General features: G+C 44.0%; 1 protein-coding gene across 5 annotated transcripts in view; it reads right to left on the bottom strand.

Moving 5' to 3' along the window:
• The window catches only part of Sh3rf3 (SH3 domain containing ring finger 3), a 335379-nt gene that overhangs the window by 153617 nt on the left and 164942 nt on the right, over positions 1-16820 (bottom strand). The gene's annotated exons all lie outside the window — the stretch shown is intronic.

The following is a 16820-nucleotide window of genomic DNA, read 5'->3' as shown; positions in this document are numbered from 1 at the left end:
TAATTATTCAAAAAGAAAATAAAAGAAACAGAGCACTACCAAACTCATTCTACAAAGCTACTATCAAACTAAAACAAAAAGTGGGAAAAGACACAAAAAAGAAAGGAAGGAAGGAAGGAAGAAAGGAAGAAAGAAAGAAAGGAAGGAAGGAAGGAAGGAAGGAAGAGAGCAAGCAAGCAAGCAAGCAGAATGAAAACTATGGGCCAATGTTCCCAATGAAGATACATTTTTTAAAATGCCTAATAAAATACTTGCAAACCAAATGCAAACATACATCAAGAATATCTACCATGACCAAGTTGGTTTCATCCCTGAAAAACAGGGATGCTTCAAAATATACAAGTAAGAAAGAATACTAAACCATATAAATGGACTTATAGACCAAAACAATCAAACAAACAAACAAACACAGAAAACAAATGAACAAACAAAAAACTCACATAATTATTTCAGCAGATATCAAAAAGGGCAGGACATACTTCACTATAATAAAACCATGTAACGGAACCTGAAAGAAACAGACCGGATAAACAGTTCTCTGCACCCAAATCCCGTGGGAGGGAGAGCTAAACCTTCAGAGAGGCAGACAAGCCTGGGAAACCAGAAGAGACTGCTCCCTGCACACACATCTCGGACGCCAGAGGAAAAAGCCAAAGACCATCTGGAACCCTGGTGCACTGAAGCTCCCGGAAGGGGCGGCACAGGTCTCCCTGGTTGCTGCCGCTGCAGAGAGCCCCTGGGCAGCACCCCACGAGCGAACCTGAGCCTCGGGACCACAGGTAAGACCAAACTTTCTGCTGCAAGAAAGCTGCCTGGTGAGCTTGGGACACGGAAGCAGAATTTCTCTAGGAGGCACGGTCTGTGTTTACCGGAAGTCCCACACCCGCGGATCCCGGCCCGCAGCAGCTCTCTGCTCCCAGACCCGGTGAGAGAGAGACCCAACCGCCTGGTCAGGTGGGCACTCCTGAGGCTGCAGAGCGGAAGAGACCACCAACACTGCTCACCCCTGCCCACATCCCTGGCCCAAGAGGAAACTGTATAAGGCCTCTGGGCTCCCGTGGGGGAGGGCCCAGGAGCGGCAGGACTTCTGCGCCTGAGACACCGCCGCCGGAACCTGAAAGAAACAGACCGGATAAACAGTTCTCTGCACCCAAATCCCGTGGGAGGGAGAGCTAAACCTTCAGAGAGGCAGACAAGCCTGGGAAACCAGAAGAGACTGCTCCCTGCACACACATCTCGGACGCCAGAGGAAAAAGCCAAAGACCATCTGGAACCCTGGTGCACTGAAGCTCCCGGAAGGGGCGGCACAGGTCTTCTTGGTTGCTGCCGCTGCAGAGAGCCCCTGGGCAGCACCCCACGAGCGAACCTGAGCCTCGGGACCACAGGTAAGACCAAATTTTCTGCTGCAAGAAAGCTGCCTGGTGAACTCAAGACACAGGCCCACAAGAACAGCTGAAGACCTGTAGAGAGGAAAAACTACACGCCGGAAAGCAGAACACACTGTCCCCATAACTGACTGAAAGAGAGGAAAACAGGTCTACAGCACTCCTGACACACAGGCTTATAGGTCAGTCTAGCCACTGTCAGAAATAGCAGAACAAAGTAACACTAGAGATAATCTGATGGCGAGAGGCAAGCGCAGGAACCCAAGCAACAGAAACCAAGACTGCATGCCATCATCGGAGCCCAATTCTCCCGCCAAAACAAACATGGAATATCCAAACACACCAGAAAAGCAAGATCTAGTTTCAAAATCATATTTGATCATGATGCTGGAGGACTTCAAGAAAGACATGAACACACTTAGGGAAACACAGGAAATCATTAATAAACAAGTAGAGGCCTACAGAGAGGAATGGCAAAAATCCCTGAAAGAATTCCAGGAAAACACAATCAAACAGATGAAGGAATTAAAAATGGAAATAGAAGCAATCAAGAAAGAACACATGGAAACAACCCTGGATATAGAAAACCAAAAGAAGAGACAAGGAGCTGTAGATACAAGCTTCACCAACAGAATACAAGAGATGGAAGAGAGAATCTCAGGAGCGGAAGATTCCATAGAAATCATTGACTCAACTGTCAAAGATAATGTAAAGCGGAAAAAGCTACTGGTCCAAAACATACAGGAAATCCAGGACTCAATGAGAAGATCAAACCTAAGGATAATAGGTATAGAGGAGAGTGAAGACTCCCAGCTCAAAGGACCAGTAAATATCTTCAACAAAATCATAGAAGAAAACTTCCCTAACCTAAAAAAAGAGATACCCATAGGCATACAAGAAGCCTACAGAACTCCAAATAGATTGGACCAGAAAAGAAACACCTCCCGTCACATAATTGTCAAAACACCAAACGCACAAAATAAAGAAAGAATATTAAAAGCAGTAAGGGAAAAAGGTCAAGTAACATATAAAGGGAGACCTATCAGAATCACACCAGACTTCTCGCCAGAAACTATGAAGGCCAGAAGATCCTGGACTGATGTCATACAGACCCTAAGAGAACACAAATGCCAGCCCAGGTTACTGTATCCAGCAAAACTCTCAATTAACATTGATGGAGAAACCAAGATATTCCATGACAAAACCAAATTTACACAATATCTTTCTACAAATCCAGCACTACAAAGGATAATAAATGGTAAAGCCCAACATAAGGAGGCAAGCTATACCCTAGAAGAAGCAAGAAACTAATCGTCTTGGCAACAAAACAAAGAGAATGAAAGCACACAAACATAACCTCACATCCAAATATGAATATAAAGGGAAACAATAATCACTATTCCTTAATATCTCTCAATATCAATGGCCTCAACTCCCCAATAAAAAGACATAGATTAACAAACTGGATACGCAACGAGGACCCTGCATTCTGCTGCCTACAGGAAACACACCTCAGAGACAAAGACAGACACTACCTCAGAGTGAAAGGCTGGAAAACAACTTTCCAAGCAAATGGTCAGAAGAAGCAAGCTGGAGTAGCCATTCTAATATCAAATAAAATCAATTTCCAACTAAAAGTCATCAAAAAAGATAAGGAAGGACACTTCATATTCATCAAAGGAAAAATCCACCAAGATGAACTCTCAATCCTAAATATCTATGCCCCAAATACAAGGGCACCTACATATGTAAAAGAAACCTTACTAAAGCTCAAAACACACATTGCACCTCACACAATAATAGTGGGAGATTTCAACACCCCACTCTCATCAATGGACAGATCATGGAAACAGAAATTAAACAGTGATGTCGACAGACTAAGAGAAGTCATGAGCCAAATGGACTTAACGGATATTTATAGAACATTCTATCCTAAAGCAAAAGGATATAACTTCTTCTCAGCTCCTCATGGTACTTTCTCCAAAATTGACCATATAATTGGTCAAAAAACGGGCCTCAACAGGTACAGAAAGATAGAAATAATCCCATGCGTGCTATCGGACCACCACGGCCTAAAACTGGTCTTCAATAACAATAAGGGAAGAATGCCCACATATACGTGGAAATTGAACAATGCTCTACTCAATGATAACCTGGTCAAGGAAGAAATAAAGAAAGAAATTAAAAACTTCTTAGAATTTAATGAAAATGAAGATACAACATACTCAAACTTATGGGACACAATGAAAGCTGTGCTAAGAGGAAAACTCATAGTGCTGAGTGCCTGCAGAAAGAAACAGGAAAGAGCATATGTCAGCAGCTTGACAGCACACCTAAAAGCTCTAGAACAAAAAGAAGCAAATACACCCAGGAGGAGTAGAAGGCAGGAAATAATCAAACTCAGAGCTGAAATCAACCAAGTAGAAACAAAAAGGACCATAGAAAGAATCAACAGGACCAAAAGTTGGTTCTTTGAGAAAATCAACAAGATAGATAAACCCTTAGCCAGACTAACGAGAGGACACAGAGAGTGCGTCCAAATTAACAAAATCAGAAATGAAAAGGGAGACATAACAACAGATTCAGAGGAAATTCAAAAAATCATCAGATCTTACTATAAAAACCTATATTCAACAAAATTTGAAAATCTTCAGGAAATGGACTATTTCCTAGACAGATACCAGGTATCAAAGTTAAATCAGGAACAGATAAACCAGTTAAACAACCCCATAACTCCTAAGGAAATAGAAGCAGTCATTAAAGGTCTCCCAACCAAAAAGAGCCCAGGTCCAGATGGGTTTAGTGCAGAATTCTATCAAACCTTCATAGAAGACCTCATACCAATATTATCCAAACTATTCCACAAAATTGAAACAGATGGAGCCCTACCGAATTCCTTCTACGAATCTACAATTACTCTTATACCTAAACCACACAAAGACACAACAAAGAAAGAGAACTTCAGACCAATTTCCCTTATGAATATCGACGCAAAAATACTCAATAAAATTCTGGCAAACCGAATTCAAGAGCACATCAAAACAATCATCCACCATGATCAAGTAGGCTTCATCCCAGGCATGCAGGGATGGTTTAATATACGGAAAACCATCAACGTGATCCATTATATAAACAAACTGAAAGAACAGAACCACATGATCATTTCATTAGATGCTGAGAAAGCATTTGACAAAATTCAACACCCCTTCATGATAAAAGTCCTGGAAAGAATAGGAATTCAAGGCCCATACCTAAACATAGTAAAAGCCATATACAGCAAACCAGTTGCTAACATTAAACTAAATGGAGAGAAACTTGAAGCAATCCCACTAAAATCAGGGACTAGACAAGGCTGCCCACTCTCTCCCTACTTATTCAATATAGTTCTTGAAGTTCTAGCCAGAGCAATCAGACAACAAAAGGAGATCAAAGGGATACAGATCGGAAAAGAAGAGGTCAAAATATCACTATTTGCAGATGATATGATAGTATATTTAAGTGATCCCAAAAGTTCCACCAGAGAACTACTAAAGCTGATAAACAACTTCAGCAAAGTGGCTGGGTATAAAATTAACTCAAATAAATCAGTTGCCTTCCTCTATACAAAAGAGAAACAAGCCGAGAAAGAAATTAGGGAAACGACACCCTTCATAATAGACCCAAATAATATAAAGTACCTCGGTGTGACTTTAACCAAGCAAGTAAAAGATCTGTACAATAAGAACTTCAAGTCACTGAAGAAAGAAATTGAAGAAGACCTCAGAAGATGGAAAGATCTCCCATGCTCATGGATTGGCAGGATTAATATAGTAAAAATGGCCATTTTACCAAAAGCAATCTACAGATTCAATGCAATCCCCATCAAAATACCAATCCAATTCTTCAAAGAGTTAGACAGAACAATTTGCAAATTCATCTGGAATAACAAAAAACCCAGGATAGCTAAAGCTATCCTCAACAATAAAAGGACTTCAGGGGGAATCACTATCCCTGAACTCAAGCAGTATTACAGAGCAATAGTGATAAAAACTGCATGGTATTGGTACAGAGACAGACAGATAGACCAATGGAATAGAATTGAAGACCCAGAAATGAACCCACACACCTATGGTCACTTGATTTTTGACAAAGGAGCCAAAACCATCCAATGGAAAAAAGATAGCATTTTCAGCAAATGGTGCTGGTTCAACTGGAGGGCAACATGTAGAAGAATGCAGATCGATCCATGCTTATCACCCTGTACAAAGCTTAAGTCGAAGTGGATCAAGGACCTCCACATCAAACCAGACACACTCAAACTAATAGAAGAAAAACTAGGGAAGCATCTGGAACACATGGGCACTGGAAAAAATTTCCTGAACAAAACACCAATGGCTTATGCTCTAAGATCAAGAATTGACAAATGGGATCTCATAAAACTGCAAAGCTTCTGTAAGGCAAAGGACACTGTGGTTAGGACAAAACGGCAACCAACAGATTGGGAAAAGATCTTTACCAACCCTACAACAGATAGAGGCCTTATATCCAAAATATACAAAGAACTCAAGAAGTTAGACCGCAGGGAAACAAATAACCCTATTAAAAAATGGGGTTCAGAGCTAAACAAAGAATTCACAGCTGAGGAATGCCGAATGGCTGAGAAACACCTAAAGAAATGTTCAACATCTTTAGTCATAAGGGAAATGCAAATCAAAACAACCCTGAGATTTCACCTCACACCAGTGCGATTGGCTAAGATCAAAAACTCAGGTGACAGCAGATGCTGGCGAGGTTGTGGAGAAAGAGGAACACTCCTCCATTGTTGGTGGGATTGCAGACTGGTAAAACCATTCTGGAAATCAGTCTGGAGGTTCCTCAGAAAATTGGACATTGAACTGCCTGAGGATCCAGCTATACCTCTCTTGGGCATATACCCAAAAGATGCCTCAACATATAAAAGAGACACGTGCTCCACTATGTTCATCGCAGCCTTATTTATAATAGCCAGAAAATGGAAAGAACCCAGATGCCCTTCAACAGAGGAATGGATACAGAAAATGTGGTACATCTACACAATGGAATACTACTCAGCTATCAAAAACAACGAGTTTATGAAATTCGTAGGCAAATGGTTGGAACTGGAAAATATCATCCTGAGTGAACTAACCCAATCACAGAAAGACATACATGGTATGCACTCATTGATAAGTGGCTATTAGCCCAAATGCTTGAATTACCCTAGATCCCTAGAACAAACGAAACTCAAGACGGATGATCAAAATGTGAATGCTTCACTCCTTCTTTAAATGAGGAAAAAGAATACCCTTGGCAGGGAAGGGAGAGGCAAAGATTAAAACAGAGACTGAAGGAACACCCATTCAGAGCCTGTCCCACATTTGGCCCATACATATACAGCCACCCAATTGGACTAGATGGATGAAGCAAAGAAGTGCAGACCGACAGGAGCCGGATGTAGATCGCTCCTGAGAGACACAGCCAGAATACAGCAAATACAGAGGCGAATGCCAGCAGCAAACCACTGAACTGAGAATAGGTCCCCTATTGAAGGAATCAGAGAAAGAACTGGAAGAGTTTGAAGGGGCTCGAGACCCCAAAAGTACAACAATGCCAAGCAACCAGAGCTTCCAGGGACTAAGCCACTACCTAAAGACTATACATGGACTGACCCTGGACTCTGACCCCATAGGTAGCAATGAATATCCTAGTAAGAGCACCAGTGGAAGGGGAAGCCCTGGGTCCTGCTAAGACTGAACCCCCAGTGAACTAGTCTATGGGGGGAGGGCGGCAATGGTGGGAGGGTTGGGAGGGGAACACCCATAAGGAAGGGGAGGGGGGAGGGGGATGTTTGCCCGGAAACCGGGAAAGGGAATAACACTCGAAATGTATATAAGAAATACTCAAGTTAATAAAAAATAAAATAAAATAAAATAAAATAAAACCATGTAAGAGAGACTCGCAGTCAACATCATCCAATGAAAGGGGGATGAGACACGACCGTTCACTACCCCTAGTCCTTTTCAATGTTGTGCTTGAACTAGCTGGAGTAGTAAGAGAGAGAAATTTAAAAGATGCAAATAAGAAAAGAAATCAAACTGACCCAATTCCAGATGATATTATAAATAAAAGATCCCAAAACTCTATGAGAAATTTCTAGAAATAATGAACAATTTCAGCAAACTGGCAGTACATAGGATAAATCAAAAGCTTTTCTATACACCAATAACAAACATAAAGAGGAAAGAGACCATGGATACCCTTCAATTCACACGAGTCTCAAAGAAAATAAAATAGACAGTAATAAAACTCAGGAGGTGAAAGACTTCTAACAATAAAAATGCTAAATCTCTACAGAGGAGATGAAGTCCCCAGAAAGTGGAAAGACGTCCCATGTTCACGGATAAGCACAATTAATAACGTGAAGGTGGCCAATCTCCCAAAGCCATTTACATATTCAATGTTATCACAAGAAAAATCTCCACTTCATTATTCAGAAAACCAAACCAAACCAAATACAATCCTAAAACCCACCTGGAACCACCAAAGACCCTGACGCTCATAAAGCCCTGAGAATGCAAGGTTAGAGGGCTCACCATGCCAGTCCTCAGGACAGATTACAGAGAAGAGTAATACAGAACACCATGGAAACGGATGTGGAGCCCAATGGCTGAAGAGCCAAGAAGGAGAACATATAACTTCAGCCATGCAATGCTTGACAAACCCCATGAGGACAACAATGCCAATCAACCAGAGGTCCCAGGGACTAAACCACCACCCACCCAAAGAGTACACATGGACAGACTCATGGCTCCAGCTGCATATGTAACACAGGATGGCTTTGTTAGGCACCAATGGGAGGAGAAACCCTTGGTCCTTCCAAGGCTGGATCCCCCTAGTGTAAGGAAATGTTGGGGGTGGGGGAAGAGGGATGGATGGGAAGGGGAACACCCTCATAGAAGAAGGGGAGGGGGAAGGGATAGGGGACCTATGAATGGGAATCTGGGAAAGGGAATAACATTTGAAATGTAAATAAAAAAATATCCAATAAAAATATTTACGGGGTTGGGGATTTAGCTCAGTGGTAGAGTGCTTGCCTAGCAACCGCAAGGCCCTGGGTTCGGTCCCCAGCTCCGAAAAAAAAAAAAAGAAAGAAAAAAGAAAAAAATATTTAAAAAATAATGTTCACCAAGAAGGCCAAAGGCATATACTGGAGAAAAGATAGCATCTTCAACAAATGGTGTTAGGTAAACATTTTCGACATTCAGAAGAATGAAATTCGACCCATATCTATCACCTTGCACGAAATGGCTCAAAGACTTAAATGTGAAACCCGGAACACTGAAACTGCAGGAGCTTACGCAGTGTGCAAAAAGACTTTCTGAACAGAACCCCGTTTGTCCAGGAATTGAAGCAACAGTTGATAGATGTCATAAACCATAAGTGCTTCTGCACAGCTAAGAGACAGCGAACCAGCTGAAGAGGAAGCTCGCAGAATGGGAGAGAATCTTCGCCATGTATACATTAGACGGGGGATCAAATCCCCAGAATATGTAAAGAACTCAAAAAACAAAGAGTAAAAAATCAAATGATCCACTCAAAGGGGGCGGGATCCGGGGAAGAATTTGGTATCTGAAGGGAAAGTTCTCAAAAGAAAAAAGAGAAATATCGCTAAGAAATAATTCTAAAAATGTTCATCTTCCTCAGTAGTCCCTAATGCTGCAACCCTTTAATAGAATTCCACATACAATTATTCTTGTTGCTTCTTCATAACTGTAATTTTACTACTGTTATAAATCATAATGTAAGGGTCTGCGTTTTCTGATGGTTTTAGGTGAGCCCTGTGAAAGGGTCATCTGAAGCCCCCACACACAAGAGCTTGTGACCCACAGGATAGGAACCACTAATTTTCCCTATCAATTAGAGAGACACAAATCAAAAGAACTTTGAGTCAGTCAGAATGGCAAAGAACAGAAAAATGACAACAAATGCTGGATGGGCTTTGGGGAAAAGAGACCCTCCCTCCCCACTGTTATCAGCATGGTCTGTCGGCTCTGTAAGCCAGTATGGAGAATTATCAAAAAGCTAAACATGAACTTACCATATGATCCAGCTATACCAGTCCTCAGCATATATCTAGAAGCCCCCACATCCTACTGCATGGATTCTTGCTTGCCCATATTCATTCTGCTCTATTCACAACAGCTATGGAAGCAACCTAACGGTCGTGTGTGTGTGTGTGTGTGTGTGTGTGTGTGTGTGTGTGTGTGTGTGTGTGTGTGTGTAAAAACCATTAAAGAAAAACAGCATCAATCTGAGGACAACAAGGAGGTTGCGTGGAAGGGGTTGGTTAGAGGAAAGGGAAAATAATGTAATTATAATCTCAAAAAACATTATTTAAAGAAATCAAAGATAGCCTTCTTTTTGCCTATTTAACTATGATACAGTATAAAGAGCAACAATTTAGAAATAGCCAAACTGGGCTGGAGAGATGATCCAGTAATTCAAGGTTCTGGCTACTCTTCCAGAGGACTGAGGTTGGATTCCTGGCAACTACATTGTAACTCACACCTGTCTGGAACTCCAATCCTATTTTGCATGGTCCTCATTTGCTTTTGAAAACCTTTTATGGCCTCATGCAATGCAAGTCTCAGTAACTGATGCATATTCTGTACCAGGTGTGGTGGATTTAAAATGCTTGGCCCATAGAAGTGGCATTATTAGGAGATATGGCCTTATTGGAATAGGTGTGGCCTTGTCAGGGGAAGTGTGCCACCGGGTAGGTGGGCTTTGAGGGTCTCCTAATGCTCAAGCTCTGCCCAGTGCAGAAGAGTCTCCTCCTGACTCTCTGCAGATCAAGATGTAGAACTCTTGGTTCCTCCAGCACCAAGTCTGCCTGCACAATGCCATGCTTCCCACCATGATAATCACGGACTGAATCTCTGAAACTGTAAGCCAGCCCCAGTTAAATATTTACCTGTAGAAGAGTTGCCCTGGCCATGGTGTCTTTTCACAGATATGCCCTAACTAAGACACAAGGTTTTATAGGAAATCTCATAAGAAATTCTACCTTGTATGAGCTGAATATAAATAGTACATATGGCAAGAGGTGAGCCATCTTTTCCCACAAGAAGATACGTCTAAAACAACAGAGCGCTGGAAGCCAGAGAACACAGTAGAACCCAGAACCTGACAAAAGAGAAAGTCAGTTTAGCTTACTTGAGTATCCTACTCTGGAGCCTTCTATGTGTAATTTAGCTTGTATCCAGACAGAGTCAGGGACAGGGGTGCAGGTCTCCCCTCCCCCCTCTTCCTCCTACTCCCCATTTTAGTTTATAGCACATTTTCAAGCCAGTGGCCTTCTCTCTGCATCATGTAGAACATGACCACACCTGTGCATTTGAGTACTTCCCCAGGAGTGCTCTCTCCAACTTAAGAAGCCCAACCTGTTTTCACATTACCCTATGTCAAACAATACCCCACCCACTCGCTAGTTTCTAAGTGTCCCCTGTGATGAAGAAGATGCCACTCTATATTGAATTTCCATTTCTCTTCCTCTCATTCGGTATTACCCGTGGTGTTCTGGGAAATAGTTCAGTCTCATCTCATTGGTTCCTGTAAAGCCCATGGGTGGCCGTGCAGGTGAGGGAACTCAAGTGCACGCATTCATTCACAGCTTTCCCTCCTTGAAAGTCACACAGTTGCCAAAGCCAGAACAACTTCAGACAGTGCACCACTGCTGTGATACTAGCTCTTCCAAGGTCAGCTCGGTGGCTACTTGATGCTTCTCAGAGCCTTCTGGGTTGCACACTTGCATACTTTGGTCACACACAGATGCAAGAAGTCCCAGTGTCACAAACAACCTTCTTCATTCCAGTTTGCAAAGACAAAAGAGTTCCCTCCCAAAGTTTTGTGGAAGTTCTTATGATGGTCTATCCTGGTGGTGCTATGCTTCGAAGGGGCTGAGGAGGGCATGGGAACCAGATTTTCCAGTACACGATGTGAACCGGAGTTTTAGATTCCTTCACCCAGTTTCTCTGTCCCTGTCCCCTTGGGACATACAGTGCATTAAATGGGGTAACAGAGCTGTTGCCAGATGGGTCTGATGAGAAGGAGCCCCATCTACATCCTGGCCCATCTGCCAGAAAGTCAAGAGGTCTCACAGGAGCCATAAGTAAGGCTGACAGGAATACAAAGGTGGCCTGGGCGGATGGAGATCCAGACAGCACACAATGACATCTTGTTCTGCCACTGAAATTGAAATATGTCTTCTCAGGTCACTGCCAAGTTGAAGGTGAAAATCTGTCCTCTGTGCTTTAGGGTTGACCCTGATTGCACTCCAGGTGACTAAAGGATACAGAAGTAACAAGCTAGGCTTTGGCTACTGATTTTCCTGGGCCCCAAGAGTTCTGTAGTGGGGAGGAAGCAGCTCCCACAACAGAGTTTCCCTGCCCTGTCCTCACCTCCCACACCTTCCTCACCCTACCGTCTTCACCTCCCACACCATCCTCACCCCTTACCCCCAACCATCCTCACCTCCACACCTCCCACACCATCCTCACCCCTTACCCCCAACCATCCTCACCTCCACACCTCCCACACCATCCTCACCTCCTACACTATTGCTCTCTCCCCATTACAATGAAGACAGGCTTATGGCTGGAGCACAGACAAGACCAAAAGTGAACAAGAGTAGGTTGTAACTTTAATTTTTCAAAACCTATTTTTAATGATGGTTCTTAAATGCTTTAACCTCCCTTTGAGCCCATGACTCACCAGTGTTAGTGGAAAAGAAAGGATACAGGGGAAATAGACCTGTTCAGAAAGGTTCTTTGGTGCAGCTCCTGTCTGTGTTGTCTGGAAATAGGCAATTCAGTTTACAGGTTAGCAGTAGCAGCTCGATCCACTCGCAAACACTCATGGACACACCAGCTGTCCAGTTCGGTAGAGTTGGGTTAGCAAGAGTGGTAACATAACCTAGCAGAGACAGCCAGGCCTCAGGCTTGGCTCCAGTCAACAAGAGGAACCCGGAGGAATGCCAGGAGAGGTTCTCAGCTGTGCCTCTCTCAGGGACGTGAAGATCAGAGAAGATGAGAGACCAACAAGCATTGCACAGCAGGATGCACCAGCAAGCCTAGCTCACCTCCCACGATTGCCCATCAAGTCCTCTTCATACCCTCCAGACATCGGTGTCCTCCACGGGTCCTGCCTCAGCTGACATCACTCTGCAGCACACCACCATTAAGTCTTTTGGTGCATTTCTCTCTATGGAGTCCTGACAAATGCAGTTCAACTACACAATGTAAGGTGGACCAATACGAGTCCCATTAGCAAAGAATCCTTCATGTGCTCTTTCACGTGCTTGCTCTAGCAGAACATCCTTTCTCCTGTGTCTGCTTTCAGTGAAACGTGCCTTCATGAGTCTGCCTTAGTCTTTCACCTGTGTCCACTTAGCTAAATGTTCCTTCATGTATTTGCCTACCGACTTTCCAAGAACCCTGAAGTTTCCACTTCAGTAGGTGTTCCACATGGCATGGCCAGCACATCGTCTGCTCTGTCATTCAGGCTCCCTGCATCCCTGAACTCACCTCCTGCTTATTATTCTGAGCTGAGGGAGCGCAGCCTTTGGGCCATGAAGTGGTCCAGAGCTGTTCAGAGGTGAGGTCTACTCCATTTCTCTGTACTTCCTTTATGAACCTACCAGGAGTAAAAAAAGCCCCACCACACGAAGTTCACGAAGAAAATAGAAATCAATTCTGATTGAACAGGAAAGAGTAAGATAATCAGAAGCCTAGAAAAGTGTTAACCCTGGGGCCGGAGGGTCTGAATTTGGGTCACTAGTAGAATTTGCTTCAAGTCCATGATGGCATAGTCAAGCTCCTGAAAACCTATGTTTCACTGCACACTCAGATGGCACTCTTGTGTGTACACATGTATGCACACACACATACAGCACACGTACATCCATGCATACTATAAAAGCACCATGAACCACACATTGTTCTGAGAGTTATAGAGAAGTCATGTTAGGTGAAAATGTCTAAGGACCTGGGACCTAATTGAGCTGGCTCCTTTGTGAAGCAGATTTATAGAACACAACTCCAGACATTTGTTCAAATCCTCTGCATAGAGTAACAACATCAGTGGCCACACAGGTGACAAGTCCCAGCATACCTCATGTCCAGATATCCTAGTTGGTTTCTACTGCTGTGCGAAAGCCATGTCGAATGGAAAACTTGAGGAGGAAAGGGTTTATTTAGCTTATACCTCCCAATCACAGTTCATCCTGAAGGGAGGGCAGGGCAGGAACTCAAGGTTGGAACCTAGAGGCAGAAGCTGAAGCAGAGGCCACGGAGGGGTGCTGCTTACTGGCTTTGGCTTGCTCCTCAGACTTGCTCAGTCTGCTTTCTTATACAACCCAGGACCACCTGCCCAGGGGCAACATGGCCACAGTAGTCTGAGACCTCCCATATGAATCGCTCATTTACAAAAAGGCTCCACAGACTTGTGTACAGGTCTATCCAATGGTGGAATTTTCTTAGTTGAGTCTCCTCCTTGCAGATGACCCTAGCTTGTGCCACTCTGACAAAAAACTAGCCAGCACATCAGCCTTTCACAGCGTAGTCTGTGAGGGGTGGAGCAGGTCAGGCCTCCAGGGACACACAGTGTATACAAACTGTCAGGACCACACTTGCGGTAACATAGCAGCAGTGTGGAAGGCTGGCAGCCTTGTCCTGGACCTTTTCAGAAAGGGCTTTTAGTTTTCAGAGACTTATTTTTTCCAAACACTGGAAATAATCATCTGTCCTTTCATATTCCCTACGAATGTCAAGAGAATAAAACTGATGCTGCTCAATGAGGTTTTGTCTTTTGATGAAGCAGTTGCTGTAAAAATGTTTGTCAAGGTGAAACAGATACTCCAGGAAGCTGGATCCAGGAATGGAGAGGGCAGGCATTTCAAGGTGTAGAAATCAATCCACAATGACCCCGAACTATTCACTGAAATAATGCAGATGACTCAAGTAGGGACAATATCCCAGGGTCTACACACATCAGCTCTATAAATGAGTGGAACCAGAGCAAAACCAGGAGGAGTCTAATGTGCCCTCTTGGGTGCAAATCCCTCTCATGCCTGTTTGAGTCTTGAGGGCACTTGCAGGACTCACGTGGATTTTACCACCTTGATTCTGAAAAGCAGCTATCATCGACAGACCCCTGTACCTGTGCCACTTTCTTCTTACAACTTCTTGGCCTGTGGGACCCTGACAGCAACTCCCTGAGGTTGCTTTCGTATTACTTGCCAGCTGTTTACAGGCAGGAAACAGGTACAGTGAACTTCTCACAGAAGCAATACTAGCAGCAAGCTATCTGACAGAGATGCTAGTGAGCTGCATGCCACATAGGCAACCTCCTCAAAATAACATGGCTATGATGTGCAGCATGCGTGTGAGCATTCCAGGTAGCCTGAATTGCTCAGACGTTCTGGGAAGTAGTGACTGCCTTTTTATAAGAAAGAAGACCCTTGGAGAAACAAAGATGTTCTCAGCACTCTTAAGTGGGAACAGGATTCCAAATCTTACCCACTGTCCCTGCCTCCTGCCAACCCCGGAGGGCGAGAGGAGCCTCACAGAGCAGTTTAAGTTTGGCAGGAAAAGGACAACAGCATCTTGTGTGCATTACACCAGAAGGATGCAGATTCTTGGTAACATTTGTCCAGTTTGGAGAGGCATTCTTGGAAGATGGCAACCGAATACTGATTAGTCCTTGAGGCATCCCTAGGTGGGTCTTGACAAAGGACCGAGCGAGGCCACAGTAACTGAGGAGCTGCAAAGAGGTCCACAGTCTGGCAGCTCTGCATTCTTGGGGTCCCTTCCAGAAAACTGGGGCTTATTACCTACAATTCATAGACTTCTGCCTCGGCAGAGCCGCAGCCTCAATCCAGGTCCAGTCCAGCTGGTCCCTTCCCTCAACACACTCGGCCAGCCCCTGGGGCCACTGCATTCACCACAGCAGCCTTCATGACAGATATGGGTTTTTAGAGCCCTACACCAACAGTAAGGAACAGCAGAAAATTACACACCCATTAGGTCTGTCTATCCTCAGGGGGTGGGGCAGATGAGGTATAGGTAACTCCTTCTAGAACCTTCTTATAACTTATGCTAACAACTACTTCATCTTTCAACATTCACGTCATTGTCTAGATGCTACAGAAACTCATAAAGATAGTACTGGAAGATAGGGGTGATGGTGTGTTCTTACAATCCCAGCACTTTTGAGGATGAGGCAGGGGGATCATAAAGTTGAGGCCAGCCTGGACTATACCCTTCAAGGTCCTGTTTCACAAACAGGGGTGGCAAAGGTTTTTGTGAATACCTATGTAAACGCTTATTCTTTAAGAATCTGGCTGCAAGGGCTAAGACATGTTCCTGGAGGAGGTTTGCAGGGGACCACAGGGGACTGTGCCTAAGTGCTTGGTTCTGCCCTAGACTGGGACTCAGATCTGGCTTTTACTGTATCCCAGAAGCTCTGAGACTCACTGGCCCATCTGCATAATGGATGCCGTTAGCATCCTTCTCCTGAGGATTTTAAATCTCTCCTGAGATTGAGTTCACACACATACACGCCAGTGATTGATACTAATGCCTGCAGAGTAAATACGAGGGAATGGTTTCCAGTTACTGTGTTAAATTACTTCCCCCAGAGAGAGTGAGAAGAATGACAGAGATGTGCTGTCTAGCCTCAGGTTCTGTGAGGTGACCTGTGTCATAAGTGAGTAGCAGAGGGGCAATGCTGGACCAGGGGAAAGCCATGGTTCAGGGAAGACAGAGATGGGCAGTGAGACTTCTTCAGGCCACTCAAGAGAGTGTGTGACTTAGAACTTTTTAATTGTTTACTAAAGCTGACAGAAACAAAACTGATGTCATAGGAAGTGAAACTGTAGGTAAAGGGGTGGCTGCTGTAGGAGGATTACATGAAGAACTCAAGCCACAGGACCTAATACCCAGTGCCTTAGGTTTGTGTCTTAGTTAGGGTTTTACTGCTGTGAACAGACACCATGACCAAAGTAAGTCTTATAAAGGACAAAATTGAATTGGAGCTGGCTTACTGGTTTAGAGGTTCAGTTCATTATCTTCAAGGCGGGAATATGGCAGCATCCAGGCAGGCATGGTGCAGGAGGAGCTGAGAGTTCTACACCTTCATCTGAAGACTGCTGGTTTAAGACTGGCTCCCAGATAGCTAGGATGAGAGTCTTAAAGCCCACACCCACAGTGGCATGGCACACCTACTCCAACAAGGGCACATCTAGTAGTGCCACTCCTTGGGCCAAGCATATACAAGCCATAACAGTCTGCTACATGCATATGCTGGCTTTGTACACATCACACTGATTCTGTGGTTTGCTGCCAATAGAGGGTAATGATCTGGGTCTCCTGGACTCAG

This window comes from Rattus norvegicus, chromosome 20 (genome assembly GCF_036323735.1).
Source record: "Rattus norvegicus strain BN/NHsdMcwi chromosome 20, GRCr8, whole genome shotgun sequence".
Taxonomy (NCBI): Eukaryota; Metazoa; Chordata; class Mammalia; order Rodentia; family Muridae; genus Rattus; species Rattus norvegicus.
The sequence above is the reverse complement of the archived record's forward strand: the minus strand, read 5'-3'. Positions and strand labels throughout refer to the sequence as shown.